The sequence below is a fragment of the Chiloscyllium plagiosum genome, unplaced genomic scaffold (assembly GCF_037043375.1).
Source record: "Chiloscyllium plagiosum isolate Xiang-an unplaced genomic scaffold, Cpla_swu_hap1 HiC_scaffold_51, whole genome shotgun sequence".
NCBI lineage: Eukaryota > Metazoa > Chordata > Chondrichthyes > Orectolobiformes > Hemiscylliidae > Chiloscyllium > Chiloscyllium plagiosum.
In genome coordinates, this window is record NW_028270189.1 from 12,048,708 (window position 1) to 12,064,656 (window position 15,949).

Genomic DNA, 15,949 nt, shown 5'->3' on the forward strand with positions numbered 1-15,949 from the left:
TATTCATTCACAGGATGAGGCTGTCACTGGCTTGGCCAGCATTTATTGCTTTGTTTAACCGGAGGGCAGTTAAGAATCAACCACGTTGCTATAGGTCTGGAGTCACATGCAGACCAGAACAGGTAAGGATGGCATTTTCCTTCCCTACAGGTCATGAGTGAACCAGATGGGATTCCCAACAATTGACAATGGATTCATTGTCGTCACAAAATTAATTTTTCCAGATATTTATTGAATTCACGTTCCAAAATCTGCTGTGATAGGATTCAAACCCAGGTCCCCAGAACGTTATCTGGGTCTCTGGATTAATTGTCTAGCGATAATTTCACTCTGTCATCGCTGCCTCTTAGGAAATGAGGCAGGGTGAGTGACCGAGGTATCAGTGGGGCAGCACATCAGCACCGAAGATCCCACAGTATTGTGGCTTAGTGGTTAGCGCTGCTTCCTCAGCACCAGAGACCTGGGTTTAATTCCAGCCTCTGGCGACTCTGTGTTGGAGTTGGCACGTTCTCCCCAGTGTCTGTGAGGGTTTCCTTCGGGTGTTCCAGTTTGCTCCCACAGTCCAAAGATGTGTAGGTTAGTTGGATGAACCACGTTAAATTTCCCATAGTGTCCAGATGCAGTAGATGAGGTTTTGGGATGTGCGGAGAAATCTCTGCCTGATGTGAAAAGATCCTTTTCGTGTCTTGGACAGAGGTCAGAGGGAGGTGTGGCCGCATGTTTTACATCTCCCGTGGCAGCAAGGGAGGGTCGAGGGTGTGGAGCATGGGTTGGTGGGAGGGGGTGGGCCTAACAAGAGGGTTGCCGAGGGAATGGAGAGGGAAATATGTCTGTGGTGGTGGGATCCGACTTTAGGTAGCAGAAATAACAGAGGTTAATGCACTGTATCTGGAGATTAGTGGAGTGGAAGGTGAAGACTGCAAGGTTATAATCTTATTGTGGTTGAAGTGGTGGGATAAAGGTGGAGGTGTGGGAAGTGGAGGGTATGCATTGGAGGGCATTGTTGATCAAGTGAGAGGGAAATTGTGGTCCTTGAAGTAGGAGGCCTTTCTGGGGTGGAATTGCTCCTCCTGGGAGCAGATATCGCAGAGGCAGAGGAATTGGGAGTACAGGATCACGCTTTCATACTTGAAGGAAATCAGGAGAGCAAAAAGAAGACATGAAATAGCTTCAGGCACTGGTTTAAGTAAAATCCAAAGAGATTAAACAAATATATCACAGACAAAAGATTAACTCGACCAGAGAATAGGCCCCCTTAAAGATCAACAAGGCTGTCTATGGAACCACAGGGAGTGGGAAAGATATGCAACTATTTCTTGCCATTTTTTACTGGAGAAGGATATGGAAGCTCAGGAGTTTGGAGAAATAAACAGAGATAACTTGAAAAGTGTCCATGTTACAGAGGAGGTGGTACTGGATGTCTTAAATCACATCAAGGTTGATAAAGCCCTGGAACCTGATCAGGTGTATCCCAGAACTTTCTGGAAATCTAGAAGTGATTGTTGGGCCTCTCCTGAGATATTTGTATCGTTGATAGCGACAGGTGAGGTGCCCTTATTTTAAAAAGGTGGTAAGGAGAGGCCATGGAACAAGAGAACAGTGAGCCTGAAGTCAGTGGCAGGCAAGTTGTTGGAAGGGATTCTGAGGGACAGGATATCCATCTATTTGGAAAGGTAAGGAATGATTAGGGAGTGTCGATGTGGCTTTGTACGTGCACAATTGTGTCTCACTAACTTGACTGAGTGTTTTGAAGTGACAAAGAAAATTGATGAAGCCAGGGCGGTGAATGTTGTTTATGTGGACATTCAACAAGGTTCCACAAAGCAGACTGGTTAGCAGGGTTAGGTAACATGGAATGCAGGGAGAGCAAGCCATTTGGATACAAAACTGGCTTGAAGGTAGGAGACAGAGGGTGGTGATGGACGGTTGCTTTGCGGACTGGAGGCCTGTGGTCAGCACTGTGCTACAAGGATCGATATTGGGTCCTTAAATAATTGACTTGGATGTGAATGTGTAAGGTATGGTCAGTAGGTTTACAGAAGGCACAAAAATTGGAGGTGTAGTGGACAGTGAAGAAGGTTAGTTCAGAATGCAACAGGATCTTGATCAGATGGGCCAATGGCGCAAGGAATGGCAGATGGAGTTCAATTTAGACAAATGTGAGCTGTTGGATTTTGGAAAGGCAAATCAGGGCAGGACCTGTACACTTAATGGTAAAGTCCTGGGGAGTGTTGCTGAACAAAGAGACGTTGGAGTGCAGGTTCATAGTTCCTTGAAAGTAGAGTCACAGGTAGGCGGGGTAGTGAATGCAGTGTTTGGTACACTCCCCGTTATTGGTCAATGCATTGAATGCAGCTGTTGTAACGTCATATTGTGGTTGTACAGGACATTGATTAATGCTCTTCTGGGATTCTGTTTTCAGTTCCAATCTCCCTGTTTTCGGAATGATGTTGTGAAACTTCAAAGGTTTCAGGAAAGGTTTGCAAGGACTTTGCCAGGGTTGGACGGGTTGAGCTATTGGGAAATGCTGAATAGGCTGGGACTATTTTCCCTGGAGAGTTAGAGACTGAGAGGTGACCTTCTAAATGTTTATAAAATCATGATGGACCTGGATAAGGTGAGCAGTCAGGGACTTTTTCCCGGGTTCTGTGGGTTCAGAACTAGAGGACACAGGCTTAAGATGAGAGGGAAAAGATATAAAAGGGATCATTTTTCTCAATGAACAGAGTTATCAGAATCTGGAACATTCCACCTGAAAAGGTGCTAGGATTCGAGTCCATAAGGAGTTTACAGGTTAACATTATGAATTGGGTGATTGGGACTAAATCTTACAGTTCCTACAAAGAAATGAAGTGCAATTTGGATCAATCTATGCTCCCTCTCAGGCCAAAAAAGACCCTGAGCTCCTGGTTGCCTGCCACTTTAACACGCGAGCGTGTTCCCTGGCCAACATCTGTCTCATGCTTAGGTGCAGTGATCCAGTGAAGCTTGTTGCAAGCTGGCAGAACACTCCAGAACATACCAAATGGACCATATTTCAAGGACTGTAATTTCCCCTCTCATGTGGTCAACCCCAATGCCCTCCAGTGTATCTCCTCCACTTCCGACACCACTGCCCTTGAGCTCCACCCCTCCAACCCTTAACTCTCACACATTGTTATCACATTGCCTGCCATTACACACTACCCACGATTAACCACTAATTGTCTCCGTTGACAGCTATTCCCCACCTACATCACTCCACGATTGGAGCTGCCAAGGACACAAACCTCTAGAATATCCTCCCTAACCCCCTCTGTCCTCCATTAAGATTGTTGGGCCTCTCCTGAGATATTTGTATCATTGATAGCGACAGGTGAGGTGCCATTATTTTTAAAAAGGTGGGAAGGAGAGGCCATGGAACAAGAGAACAGTGAGCCTGAAGTCAGTGGCAGGCAAGTTGTTGGAAGGGATTCTAAAGGACAGGATAAACGTGTATTCGGAAATGATTAGGGAGAGTTAAAGTGGCTTTGTTTGTGCAAAATCGTGTCTCACTAACTTGAGTGTGTTTTTTTTCTTGAAGAAGTGACAAAGATGATTGATGGCAGCCTGTGAACGTTGTCTCCATGGGAATTGAACAAGGTTCCACAAAGCAGACTGGTTAGCAAGGTTAGATAACATGGAATGCTGGGAGAATGAGCTATTTAGATACAAAACTGGCTTGAAGGTAGGAGACAGAGAGTGGTGATGTAGGGTTGTTTTGTGGACTGGAGGCCTGTGAGCAGCAGTGTGCTGCAGCAATGGATATTGGGGCCTTCAATAAATGACTTGGATGTGAATATATGAGATATGGTCAGAAGGCACTAAAATTGGTGGTGCAGTGGGCAGTGTAGAAAGTTAGTTCAGAATACAACAGGATCTTGTTCAGATGGGCCATTGGAACGAAAAATGGCAGACTGAGTTCAATTTAGATAAATTTGAGCTATTGTATTTTGGAAAGGCAAATCAGGGCAGGACTTCTACACTTAATGGTAAAGTCCTTCGCAGTGTTGCTGAACAAACAGACCATGGAGTTCAGATTCATTGTTCGTTGAAAGTAGAGTCGCAGATAGGCAGACTAGTGAAGGTGGTGTTTGGTATGCTTATATTTATTGGTGGATGCATTGAATACAGAAGCTGGGACATCATATTGTGGCTGGACAGGACATTGATTAAGCCATTTCAGGAATTCTGTTTTAAGTTCAAAATCCCCTGTTCTGGGAAGGATGTTCTGAATCTTGAAAGAATTCAGACAAGATTGACAAAGACTTTGCCAGGGTTGGAGGATTTGGGCTACAGGGAGAGGCTGGGGGTAATTTCCCTGGAGAGTCAAAGACAGAGGTGACTTTATGGAGATTTATAAATCATGAGGGGCATGGATACGGTGAACAGCCAGGGTCTTCCCCCCCCAGGTGAGGTGGGTCCAAAACAAGAGCACATGGGCTTAAGTTGAGAGGGCAAAGATTTAAAAGGGATCTAAGGGGCAACGTTTTCAAGCTGAGTGTGGTGTGTGTGTGGAATGAGCTGCCAGATGAAGTAGTGGAGACTGATACAATTACAACATTTGAAAGGCATCCGTGAATGGGATGGGTTTTGAGGGATAGGGCCCAATAGCTGGCAAATGGGACTCCAGTAGTTTAGGATTCCGAGTCGGCATGAACGAATTGGACCGAAGGTCTGTTTCTGTGCTGTCCATCTCTATGACACTAATAAATTAAGATGCGTTCCTCTTTTGTGGAGAGCGAGCAGAAGCACAGATAATTGTCCTTGGAGCTGAGACGGTTAAGCGGTGATTTGGACCAGGTGCAGATTTGTTTCCAAACAATTAATTTGCAGAGAGAGAGGAATTGTTAGCACGATCACAATTTTTCGTGACTACTTTCAGGTAACTGGCAAATAATGCAGAGTGAAAATGGGAACATTATTTCACCCAGTAAGTTCTGTGCACCTGGAATAGGCTGAACGGCAGCTGGACACAGATTCAGCAGGTATTCTCAAACAGATTTATAATTTTACCTTTTAAGGAAAACTTAGTGGGCTTTGAGCAAGTGAGAGGGGAGTTGGGACAGATTTGCAGCATCTCCAGAGGGAGAGAGTACAGTCCCAATGGGCTGAATAGCCCCCAGCCCCTGTGCTCTGTGATACTGCCCCATTCACTGTGAATGATGAAGCTCATCACAGGGCAGAGAGAGCGAGGATCCCACCACTTACCTCACAATGGGGCCCGGCTGATTGATCTCAAACAAGTACACTGTTTCGGAAAGCGTCGGAGGTCACCCTCTCAGGGGCATATCGCACTGACAAGCAAGGTACTGGGGTACAGAGACTGGCTCCAATGTAATGTGAGGTATATGAGGTTCCTGGTGATCGATGGTGATAGGGGATTCTCTGGTATAGGGCACAGACTGCCGTTTCTGCAACTGACAGTGAGACATCAGAATGGGTGGTACCTCCCTGGTGCCAGGGACAAGGATGTCTCTGAGAGGGAGCAGAGTATTCTCAAAAGGGAGTATGATCAGTGGGAGCTCATTGTACATTAGTACCAATGACATCGGAAGAGGAAAGGATGAGGTTCTGACGAGAGAATATAGCAAATTATCCTGGAGGATAAAAAGTAGGTCTTCGTGGGTAGTAATATCTGGATTACTCTTTGTGCCGCATGCTAGTGAGAGTAGGAACAGCAGGATAGAGCAGATGAATGTGTGGCTAAGGATCTGGTGCAGGGGAGAAGGATTGCCATGTTTGGATCATTGGAATCTCTGCTGGGGTAGAATTGACGTGCATAAGAAGGATGGATTGTACCTGAATTGGAAGGTGTCTAATATCCAGGCAGGGAGATTGGCTAGTGCTACTCAGGAGGCATTAAACCAGTGAGGGAGTGGGGGGTAAACCTAAAGAGATAGTGAGAGAAGAGGTATGTCTGAGGCTGGTACAGTTGAGAAGTTAGACAGTCAAGGCAGGCAAGGGCAAGGCACAGAACGAGGTGGGACAGAGCAGTTTCACTGCATTTATTCCAGTGCAAGAGGCCCGTCAGGGAAGGCAGATGAGCTGAGGATATGGTTTTGAACATGGGACTGGGATATCATGGATATTACAGAAACGTGGCTCAGTGATGGATAGGACTGGCAGCTTAATGTTCTAGGGTGCAATGGGAAGGATAGAAAGGGGGAACGAGAGGAGGCAGAATGGCGTTTTGGATTAGGGATACCTTTATGGTTGTGCTCAGGGAGGATATTGGGAGTATTTCCAGTGAAGTTACTTGGATAGAATTGGGAAATAAGAAAGGGGTGATCACCTTGTTGTGGTTGTCTGCTTGGATTTCGTCTGGTTGCTCTGGTTTCCTCCCACAGTCCAAAGATGTGTAGGATGGGTGGGTTATCCAGGCTGAATTGCCCATAGTGTTCAGGGATGTGCTGGCCAGGTGGATTGCTCATTGGAATTGCAACGTTATAGGGGGAGGGTAGAAGGCTCTGATGTTCAGTGTGGATGTGATGGGCTGAATGGCCCGCTTCCAAGCTGTCTGGATTCTCTGATAATTCTACTAGCTTTAAAATAGTTACAGAAAATAATAGACCAGATCTAATAGGTAGCCTTCTAAATTGGACAATTTCGATGGCACAAGGTAAGAACTTGCAAAATTTGTTTGCGGGAGGTTATTTCCAGGGAAAGGGATGGCTGGATAAAAGAGTAACCAGGCAGAGAATAGCAACCCTCAAAAATCAGTAAGGCTGTCTATGGAACCGCAGGCGGTGGGAGAGATTCTGTAAGTATTTCACATCAGTTTTTACTGAAAAATGATATGGAAGCTAGAGAGTTTGGAGAAATAAATAGTGATAATTTGGCAATTGTTCATATTACAGTGGAGGAGGTACTGGATGTCTTAAAAAGCAGAAAGGTGGATAAATCCCAGGAATCTGAGCAGGTGTATCCCAGAACTTTGTGGGAAGCCAGGGAAGTGATTGCTGGGCCCCTCGCTGAGGTATTTGTATAATCGATTGCCACAGACAAGGTGCTGGAAGATGGGTGCCATTATTTGAGAAAGTTAAAAATCACACACCAGGTTATAGTCAAACAGGTTTATTTGGAAGTGTACTTCCAATTAAACCGTTTGGACTATACCCTGGTGTTGTGTGATTTCTAACTTTGTACACCCCAGTCCAACACTGGCATCTCCAAATCATTATTTGAGAAAGGTAGTAAGGAAAAGCCAGGGAACTATAGACCGGTGAGCCTGAAGTCAGTGGCAGGCAAGTTGTTGGAAGGGATTCTCAGGGACAGAATTTACATGTCATTGGAAAGGCAAGAAAAGGTTAGGGATAGTCAGCACGGCTTTGTGCATGGAAGTCATTAACTTGGACTTGAGAAAGACACAAGGTTCCACAGAACAGGCTGGTTAGCAAGTTCAACACCATAGAATAAAGGCGGAACTAGCTATTTGGATACAAAATTGTTTGGAAGATCAAAGAGTCATAGATGTACAACACAGAAGCAGAGACCCTTCGGTCCAACCAGTACATGCTGACCAGATATCCCAACGCAATGTAGTCCCACCTGCCTGCACCCGGCCCATATCCTTCCTATTCATATACCCATCAAGATGCCTTATAAATGTTGCATTCGTCCAACCTCCACCACTTCCTCTGGCAGCTCATTCCATACACGTACCACCCTCTGTGAAAACGTTGCCCCACAAGTCTCTTTAAAGTCTTTCCCCTCTCACCCTAAACTTATGCCCTCTAGTGCTGGGATCCACCACCCCAGGGAAGAGACTTTGTCTATTTATCCTATCCATGCCCCTCATGATTTTATATACCTCTATAAGCTCACCTCTCACCTTCCGACGCTCCAGGGAAAATAGCCCCAGTCTATTCAAAATCTATTCAACCCCCAGCTGAGCTCAAATCCTCCAATCCTGGTAACTTTCTTGTAAATCTTTTCTGAACCCTTTCAAGTTTCACAACATCCTTCCGATAGGAAGGAGACCAGATTTGTACGCAATATTCCAATAGTGGCCTCACCAATGCCCTGTACAGCCACAACATGACCTCCCAACTCCTGTACTTAATGTTCTAACCATATGCCGCCTTCACTATCCTATCTACCTGTGGCTACACTTTCAAGGAGCTATGAACCCGCACTCCAAGGTCTCTTTGTTCAGTAACACTCCTCAGGACCTTACCATTAAGTGTATAAGTCCTGCTAAGATTTGATTTCCCCAAATGCCACTCCTCAGCTCATTCACTCATCTGATCAAGATCCCGTTGTACTCTGAGGTAATTGTTTTCACTGTCCACTACACCTCCAACTTTGGTGTCATCTCACTAACTATGCCTGCTATGTTCACGTCCAAGTCATTCATATAAAAAAAGGAAAAGTAGTGGATCCAGCACCAACCCTTGTGGCACTCCACTGGTCACAGGCCTCCAGTCTGAAAAACAACCCTCCACCACCACCATCTGTCTTCTGCCTTTGAGCCAGTTCTGGATCCCAATTGGCTAGTTCTCCCTGTATTCCATGAGCTCTAACCTTGCTGAGCAGTCAGTGTCTTGGTGGAGGGTGCTTTTAGGACTGGAAACCTGTGGTGAGCAAAATGCTGTCAGGCTGGGTGCTGGGTCCACTGCTTTTTGTCATTTATATCAGTGATTTCCATGTGAATATAACAGCTATGGTTAGTAGGTTTACAGTAGGCACCAAAATTTGAGGTGCAGTGGACAGTAAATTTACCTCAGAGTACAATGAGACTCCGATCAAATGGGCTGAGGAGTGGCAGATGAAGTTTAATTTTGATAAATGTGAGGTTCTGCATTTTGGAAAAACAAATCAGGGCCGGACTTCTACACTTAATGGGAAGGTCCTGGGCAGTGTTGCTGAACTAAGAGATCTTGGAGTGCAGGTTCATAGTTCCTTGAAAGTGGAATCATAGGCAGGGTAGTGAAGAAGGTGTTTAGTATTCTTGCCTTCATCGGTCAGTGCTTTGAGTACAGGAGTTGTGACGTCATTTTGCGGCTGTACAGGACATTGATTCAGTCACTTCTGGAATTCTGCTTTCAGTCCTGGTCTCCCCACTATCGGAATGATATTGTGAAACTTGAAAGGATTCAGAAAAAATGTGCAAAGATGTTTCCAGGGTTGAGGGATTGAGCTATAGGGAGAGGCTGAATAGGCTGAGGCTGTTTTCACTGGAGAATCGGATGCTGAGGGGTGACCATAGAGGTTGATAAAATCGTGAGGGGCATGGATAAGGTAAACAGCTCGGGTCTTATTCCTGCTTAAGTGAGTCCAAAACTAGAAAGCACAGGCGTGAGGGAAAAGATTGAAAAGGGATATTAGGGACAAAGTTTCAAGCTGAACGTGATACGTGTATGGAATAAGCTGCCAGAGAAAGTGTGGAGGTTGGTATAGTTACAACATTTAAAATGTATCTCATTGGATATGTGATTGGGAAAGGTTTAGAAGGTTATGGACCAAGTGCTGGCATATGGGACGAGATTAATTTAGGATATCTGGTCGGCATGGACAATTTGGACTGAAGGGTTTGTTTCTGTGTTGTACATCTCTACGACACTAATAAATTAAAATTAAGATAGGTTTCTCTTTTATGGAGAGTTAGCAGAAGGTCAGACAATTCTCCTGGGAGCAGGGAAGGTTAAGCAGTGATTTTGACCAGTAGTTGATTTGTTTCCAGGATATTTCATTTATAGAGAGACAGAGTGAGAAATTTTTAACGTCACAATTTTTAGTAACTACTTTCAGGTAACTGGCAAATAATGCAGGTTAAAAATGTGAAGATTATTTTACTCACTAAGTTCTGAGCATCTGGAACAGTTTGAAAGACAGCTGAATGCAGATTCAGTAGCTATTGTCAAAACAAATTTGAAATTTAACTTTTTAAGGAAGGATTTGGAAGGCTATGTCCAAATGGGAGGTGAGTTGGAACTGACTGGCACTATCTCCAGAGGGAGAGAGTACAGCCCCAATGGGCTGAATAGCTCCCAGCCCCTGTGCTCTGTGATACTGCCTCATTCACTGTGAATGATGAAGCTCATCACAGGGCAGAGCTGTAGAGATGTACAGCATGAAAATACATCCTTTGGTTAAACTGGTCCATGCTGACCAGATATCCCAACCTAATCTAAGTCCCATTTGCCAACACTTGGCACATACACCCTTCCTATTCATATACCCATCCAGATGTCAAATGGTATAATTGTACCAACATCCTCCACTTCCCGACAGAAGATTCCATACACGCACCAACCTCGGTGGGAAAAAAAATTGCCGCTCTGATCCATTTTAAATTCTTCCCCTCTCATCTTAAACCTATGCCCTCTCATTCTGGACTCCCCCACCCCAGGGAAACGACCTTGTCTATTTTTCCTATCCATGCCCCTCCTGATTTTATAAACCTCTGTGAGGTCACCCCTCAGCCTCTGATGCACCTGGGAGGATCCCACCACTCAGGTCACAATGGGGCCTGGCTGATTGACACAGCTTCAGACCAAAAGGAGAGTTGGCATGATCCTCCAGCCAATGGGAGTGAATGAGGGGTGGGTCCAGCAGGCCAACACATGACCATCAGCTTTGCAGGCGCAGTGTCACTGTGAGGGGGGACTCAGTGAATGTGAAGGGAGTGGGAGAGAATGCAGAGACAGGGAGAGAGATGGAGGTGGTGTGGACTGGGAAGGTTGATAAACACTGTTTCAGTCTGCTAGACCCGAATTAGATACTCCGGGTAAATTGAAAGAACTGTGGATGCTGTAAATCACACATATCAACTGAAAGTACTGGAAAAGCTCAGCAGATCTGGCAGCATCTGTGAAGTGAAATCGGTTCGCATTTTGGATTCGGTGACTAATCCTCAGGAACTGATGCTACTGAGAAAAAATGTTGGTTTTTATGCAGAAGGGAGAGGTTAAGGAGTAAATGATGGGGGGAATAGAGTCCAAAGAGAGAGATAAGAGCAATTGGAGAAAAAGAGTGGATAACGATCTGAGGGGGAGGGTGAATAGCTGTTTATGGAGACTGTTAGTGGCTAACCATAGGTAGTGTGTAATGCCAGGCTATGTAATAACAAGGCCTGGTGTGTGGGGTAAGGGGCAAAGACACTAGGACGAGGGAGAGTTCAGGACCTAAAATTATTGAATTTGATGTTGAAGCCAGAGGATTGTAGGGTCCCCGACTGGGAGATGAGGTGTTGTTCTTCCAGCTTGTGGTGCTGGAAAAGCACAGCAGGTCAGGCAGCATCCAAGGAGCAGGAGAATTGACATATTGGGCATGTAAGCACTTCATCAGAAATGTGGGAGGTGGGGGAAGAGGGCTGAGAGATAAATAGGGAGGGGTGTTTGAGGTTGGAGGGAAGGGAGCTATGAAGAGACTAGGTCGATGTAGATGGGGTAGTGGTGAGAGGGTGGAATGGATAATTGGGAAGGAAGATGGACAGGTGGGACAGTTCAGGAGGCCAGTGCCGAGTTGGAGGGTTGAGTCTGTGATAAGGTGGGGGAGAGGAGATGAGGAAACCTTGATGCCGTGTGGTTGAAAGGTTCCAAGGTCGAGGATGAGGTGTTCTTCCTCCAGGCGTGGGGTGGCTTGGATTTGGGGGTGGAGGACACCCAGGACTTGCATGTCCTTGGCAGCGTGGCGGCGGAGAGGATGTTGCTGAAGTGGTCAGCCACAGGGCGGTGGGGTTGGTTGGTGCATATGTCCCAGAAATATTCCCTGAAATATTCCATAAGTTGGTGTCCTGACTCCCCGGTGTAGAGGAGACCACGTTGAGAGCAAAGGACACAACAGTTGAGGTGTTTGGGTGGGCAGGGAATTCTCTGCTGGATGTGGGAGGATCCTTTGGTGCCTTGGATGGAGGTGAGGGGGAGGTGTGGGCACAGGTTTTACACCACATGCAGTGGCAAGCGAAGGTGCTGGGAGTGGAGGATGGGTTGGTGGGGAGCTTGGACCTAACGAGGAAGTCACAGAGGGAATGGTCTCTGTGGAATGCTGAAAGGGGAGGGGAGGGAAACATATCTCTGGTGGGGTCTGATTGTAGGTGGTGGAAATGGTGGAGGATGATGTATTGTATCTGGGTGGAAGGTGAGGAGTGGGGGGAATCCCATCCTTGTTGGGGTTGGAAGGGTGGGGTTCAAAGGCAGTGGTGTGAGAAGTGGAGGAGATACACTGGAGGGCATTGTTGACCACATGGGAGGGGAAATTGCAGTCCTTGAAATAGGAGATCATTTGGTATGTTCTGGAGTGTTCTGCCAGCTTGTATCAAGCTTCACTGGAACACTGCAGTAAGCTTGAGACAGAGATGTTGGACAGGGAACAGTCTTGTGTGTTAAAGTGACAGGCAACTTGAAGCTCCGGGACCTTTTTGCAGCCACAATGTAACTCATCAGTCACCATTTCCACCACAGCCACTGAGATGCTACCAGGTTCCTGTCTCCTCCACTAACAGCTTTCCACCCTCCCACCAGATTGTTATTCACTCCTTTGTCTTTACAAATGTTCCTGTCTCTCTTTGCACTCTGTCCCTACCTATTATTTACTCTTTAACCCTTATCTCCTGTAGTCCAAAGATGTGCAGGTTCGGTGAATTGGCCCAGCTAAATTTCCCGTAGTGTTCAGGGATGTGCATTAGTCTGGGGAAATGGAGAGGAAGAGGGAGGGGAATGGATCTGGGTGGGATGAACTTCAGAGGGTGGGTGTGGAATTGTTGGGCCGAAGAGCCCGTTTCCACGCTATAGGGATTCTACTTTTCCCAGCTGTTTTCGGTTCTGATGAAGGGTCACAGAACCCGTGATGACCCTTGGTGTGTGCAGGAGGCGGAAAGGGGAGAGTGGCAGCAGAAACCGGATGAGATGTATCAGTGTAGACTGGGAGGGTTTAGTTACACTCTGTGCAGGTCGTTAAACTGAATTAGAAAATCTTGGTCCGACATTTGCAGCAAAGAGGAAAACAGCTGTGGGCCTCAGGCAGTGAGAGGTCCTGGGTTATGGCCGCCATCTTTATTTGGGGTAAGGTACAGCAAGGCGCATGCACATGTCCTCTTTTTGGGGGGGGGTGATTTCAAGAGGAGTGTTTACACATCAAACACATACCAAGAGAAGTGTTCGCCTTCACTATTCACCTTGCACTGATTGTGAGCTTTGTTTTGCGAATTCATTTTCTAGGATATTAATTGAGAATAATTGAGACTGGGATCTCAAAAACAAGTTTCTACAGTCCACGGAATAATCACGATCTGAATATCATTGGCATTTAACTGTGGAACGAGAAAGGTTTGTTCAGTCTGGGAAAATATCACCAATAGTTTTGTCAAGCAAAAAGCAGAAAGATGTTCAAGTTCATGGTCAGAGCACCCTTTGGGTATGTGTTCAATTCTTGGCCCTGCAGCTGTGGAAGGAGGTATTGGCCTGAGAGAGAGCACAGATTTATCCAAATGCCAGATTTAGTCCCAGTCACCCACTTCATGATGTTAACCTGTAAACTCCCTACTTCCAATTCCCTGCAAGCTTCTCATTGAATTTCCTTGTGGACTCAAATTCCAGCACCATTTCAGGTGGAACATTCCAGATTCTGACAACTGTCTGTTCATCCAGAAACTGCTGAAGTCCATGTTGACTCTGGGGTTACAAAGGGCTGAACTGAAAGATGAGATGCTGTTCCTGAGCTCCCATTGAGATGCATTAGAACAGTACAGGAGGCTGAGGGCAGTGTAGGTATGAGCAGACATTGAAAATGACAGGGCTGTACTGAGAGTGCTGCTTGGCTCAATGAGAGTGTTTTGGAGTTGGGTGTAAACAGAGTGAGGTGAGACAGGGAGAAGGTGAAGCTGAAACTCAAGTTTAGTTCAGGCCATTCAGTAATTCACGTGGTCCCAATGGGAACAGCCAATTTCTCAGTGATACCTGCGGAGTATTTAAGTTTTTAACGTATGACATATCTGCTGAAGTAAAGATTTTTTTTATTATAATGTACATGTTTGAAGTGAAGGAAGGTTGCTCACGCGTTTAAATTTTCTTAATGGGAGTAACGAGATGCATGTAGAGAGATGTTGTGATAGGAGACCTCAGACCCGTGGTGTGGTCCTCTTGTACAGTGTGGGAAATAAGGGACGCTTCCAGTGTGCCTGACGGCTATGTGTGCTGCAAGTGTGTCCATCTGCAGTTACTGGGAACCTGCTTTTCAGACCTGGAGCTGTGAGTGGACTCACTGTGGAGCATCTGAGAATGTTATGGACAGCATGTTTAGTGAGTTAGTCACACTGCAGGTGAGGGCTACACAGGCAGAAAGGGAATGGGTGACCATCAGATCAAGTAAGAGGCTCAGGAAGGGGGTGCAGGAGTCCCCAGTGGTCATCCCCTTCTCATACAGATACTGTATCCCGCTTGGGATTCTGTAAGGGCGGGAATGGGTGGGGTAGCTTCTCGGGAAATCAGCACCAGTCAGGGTCATGCCACCACAGAGAGCTCCGCTGCAAAGAGCGGGAGGAAAGAGAGGAAACACGGCTATAGTGACAGGGGATTCAATGCTCAGGGTTAGGGCGGGCACTGCTGTGACCATAGACATGAATCCAGGATGGTATGTTACCTCCATAAAGCTAGGATCCGCAATATCATGGAGCGGCTGCAGGACTTTCTGGAGCTGGAGTTAAACAGCCCGTGGTGGTGGAACACACAGATACCAACGACATTGCTAAACAGAGGGATGAGGGCCTGAAAGCTAGATATAGGGAGAGCAGAGATGCATTAAAATGTAGCTCCTGAAATGTAATAAGGTCAGACTTACTCCCAGTGCCATGTGCTCGTTTAGAGCAGGAATAAGCGGGTAGATCAGCTGGATGTGTGGCTGGGGAAATGGTGTACCAGAGAAAGGTTTAGATTCTTCAGGCACTGGGACTGTTTCTGGGTGGGTCCTATACCAGCCTGACCGGTTACCCCTGGGCAGAGCTGAGACAAATCTGATGGGGGCTTTTGCAGTTCCATTGGTGAGGTTTTAACTAGTCTGGCAGGGGGTTTGGAAATCAAGTGTCGGCTTAGATGGGTACGATTCAAGTCAGGGAATGGGAGGTAGAATATTAGTGATGTAGTCAGCAGCTCAGAAAGCCAAAGAAAAGGAGGATTAAACGAGATTGAGTCCCTCTTCAGCCATCAGTCCTGCCATCTCAGAAATGTGAGTCAACAAAATATGGAGCTGTATACATGTCTATGACTCTATGTGCTTCAGCAAAATGGTGGAAATCTGCAATAAGAACATAAATTGCTGGACATCCTCAGCAAGTCTGTCAGCATCTGAAATGGTGACAGATGCAGGAAACATCGCAGCCTTGAAGAAGTGTTTAGATGATCACACCAAGATGTTACACGGAGTGCCAGAACGTGGGACTAGAATAAATAGGCGTTTGATGACCAGCATGGATACGATGGGGATGGAAAGTTGATGTTTCGGGTCAGGACTATTCATTCGGACTGACAAACTGTCCTGACCCAAAACATCAACTTTCCTGCCCCTCTGATGCTGCCTGACCTGCTGCACTTCCCCAGATCCACATTGTATAAACTCTGACTTCCAGCATCTGCAGCCCTTAACTATCTACACATCCCAGGACTCAGGCTGGTGACCTTCCTTTACTCAATCTCAATAACCAGGATAGCTCCCCTTGGGAAAGGGGAACAAAGGTGCACGCAGTACTCCAGGTGTGGTCTCACCAAGGCCCTTCCAGAAAGGGATCCCTGCTCCTGTACTTGAATCCTCTCACTAGGAAGGTCACACATCATTTACATTCTCCACTGCTTCCCACTCCTGCCTGCTTCTGAAAAGAGGGAATCTCAGAGAAACACGGAATAAAATGGGGTCAGAATCTCTGGTCTTAAACTGTTGAACACAATGCCCCCATCTTCTCCATATTGGTCATCAAGCGCACATGCCCGGTGTAATC

General features: G+C 46.3%; 1 long non-coding RNA gene across 5 annotated transcripts in view; it reads left to right on the forward strand.

The window, feature by feature from the left end:
- LOC148135002 (uncharacterized) overlaps positions 1-13,233 on the forward strand; it is a 45,560-nt gene extending 32,327 nt beyond the window's left edge. The window contains exons 8-9 of one of the 5 annotated variants that reach the window (XR_015755524.1): positions 14-122; positions 13,182-13,233. This is a non-coding gene — a long non-coding RNA (uncharacterized LOC148135002). Of the gene's footprint in view, positions 1-13; positions 123-3,562; positions 3,588-13,181 lie in introns of those variants that run through there. The other 4 variants (XR_015755523.1, XR_015755520.1, XR_015755521.1 and 1 more) reach the window with 4 other exon arrangements.
- The last annotated feature ends 2,716 nt before the right edge of the window (positions 13,234-15,949 follow it).